At 38.6% G+C, this 2,415-nt stretch overlaps 1 non-coding gene across 1 annotated transcript; it reads left to right on the top strand.

Moving 5' to 3' along the window:
• LOC115696071 (small nucleolar RNA R71) lies at positions 1-107 on the top strand. The gene has a single exon (XR_004007669.2). It is a non-coding gene; the product is annotated as a small nucleolar RNA R71 (small nucleolar RNA).
• Positions 108-2,415: the final 2,308 nt, after the last annotated feature.

Genomic DNA, 2,415 nt, shown 5'->3' with positions numbered 1-2,415 from the left:
ATACCATGATGAGGACACTTTCTGATTAAGTCCTTGAACCTCTCCCAAGACTCATAGAGAGACTCATTCTCTTGTTGACAAAAATTGTTGATCTCTCCTCGCAGCTTAGCAGACTTTGCTGGGGGAAAGAACTTAGACAAAAATTTAGTTGCTAAGTCTGTCCATGTTGCTATGGAATTTGGTGGCAAGGAGATTAACCAACTCTTGGCTCTTTCTCTAAGTGAGAATGGAAATAGTCTCAAACGAATGGCATCATCACTAACTTCATTGACTTTAAAAGTCTCACAAAGTTCCATGAAGTTCGAGAGATGCAGATTAGGATCTTCAGAAGGGAGGCCACCAAACTGAACTGAAGACTGCACCATTTGAAGTATGGTAGGTTTGATCTCAAAGTTATTCGCATCCACTGCCGGTGGCCTGATACATGACTGCACTCCCGTCAGAGTAGGGAGAATGTAATCTCTCAAGCTACGGCCATTAGCTTGGTCTTCCACGGCACCACCATTATTGTCGTTATTTGCAGCATTCGCATTCACATTAGCAGCCATGATTTCTGTTGTTTCAGCAGTTGCTGAAACTCCTTCTTGCCTCTTGTGCCTTCGGTTTCTCCTACAAGTTTTCTCAATTTCAGGGTCGATGGGTAGTATAACTGCTTGCCCTTGGCGGCGCATGCACTCAAAATACCTGAAATAGATAAGAGCAGTTTTTTTTTTTTGCAAGAGAAAGGTTAGAAAATCAGCAAGAGAAAATATACCAAAGTAGAAGTTAGTATAATTTTGTGTAATATTAATCTTTATACAATTCCCCGGCAACGGCGCCAAAAACTTATTGCGAAAATTATTAATTACTACGCAAGTGCACGCAATCAAGTAGTATACTCACGCAAGTGAGGTCGAACCACAGGGAATTGGATTAATTACTGCTAAACTATACTTATAATTCTATTTGGCAATCAAAAGTATTTATGATTGAAAAAGGAAGAAAGAAATTCAAGAAACTTAAAGGAACAAGTGAATATTAATCAAGATGAGAGAATAGGGAGACGAATCCTGTTGTTAAGTTACCAATGTTAATGTCTAATTGCTATCCTTCTCTTGAAGTGAATGACAGATTATAAATTAACCTAGCTCTTTTCAGATCTTCTAGGTTCTAAATCTCAAGCTCTCTAATTAATCTCTTAATTAAACTAACATGAAATCAGCATTAAGCAATAATCTAAATGTCACAAAGGCTATGTAAATACTTTCGTTTTACATCAAAACCTAGACTATCCAATTTTAGCATTCTCAATTCTCACTTTTCAGATTTCGAATTGAGATCATAAAACATGTAAAAGGTGATCAATCTTGCACGTGGAAATTAAACACAAATATGAATAGTGTTCACAATCAAGATGGAGGAATGGCAATTATTCATTAACTAGGAAAAACTTAAACAACATTCATCATTCTCCCTAAATAGGAGTTTAGTTCAAAACATCCATAATCAAATCCATAATTAACATTGAAACAGAAAATAGCATAGAAAAATTAAAGAGAAGAGAAAGAACTAGTTGAAGCAATTGATCCGGGTCGCCACAAGCCGCTCTTCTAGCCTCCTCCTTTGTTTCTAGGGTTCTAATTCTGAATAATCCCTAATTTTCACGAACTCTCACTATTTAAACCAAGTCTCAACTTAAAAATTCGTGAAATTACGAAACTGCCCAAAAATCCCGTCACTGGGGTCCCCGTCGCGACTGGCAAAGCTCCCGTCGCGACGGGATTAAACTTTGAAACTTCAAGATCCTCTCTGCCAGTTCCCATCGCGACTGGCATGTTCCCCGTCGCGACGGGAGTAAACTTTGACTCCTTGAAAATCTCTCTGCCAGTTCCCGTCGCGACTGGCAAATTCCCCGTCGCGACTGAAACAGGCAGCGACACCAATCTTGGATTTTCTTCTCGATTCTTTCACAACTTTTCCTCAATTCTTGAACATACTTTCTTTAAATGCCCGAGGACCTGAAACCAAAGAATCAAGCGTAATATAGCCCTAAAACTAGAAACAAAGAGTGAAAACTAACCGAAAAATATGACCCGAAACTTAGGCTAATTTTAGCCTAACATCGGCCCAACCCTTCAGTGGTATACAAACTTGTCTAATAATTCTATTGCTTCTTTTGCTCAATTAACTGATATTTTTATAGAGCAATTTGCTAGTAGCAGAAAATTGGAGAAGTTAATAGATGACATCTATAGAATTAGACAGAGAAGGGACGAATCGCCAAGAGACTATGTAGTAAGGTTCAATGCCGAGAAGGTGTCAATGACAGCCTGCAACATGGACACATCCGTCACAGCTTTTCGAAAAGGCCTTCTGGTAGAATCTGACCTATATAAAGAATTAACAAAATACCATTGCAGGACCATGGAGGATGTT

The sequence above is a fragment of the Cannabis sativa genome, chromosome 6 (assembly GCF_029168945.1).
Source record: "Cannabis sativa cultivar Pink pepper isolate KNU-18-1 chromosome 6, ASM2916894v1, whole genome shotgun sequence".
NCBI lineage: Eukaryota > Viridiplantae > Streptophyta > Magnoliopsida > Rosales > Cannabaceae > Cannabis > Cannabis sativa.
Note: the sequence above shows the minus strand (reverse complement) of the source record. Positions and strands in the feature narration are given on the sequence as shown.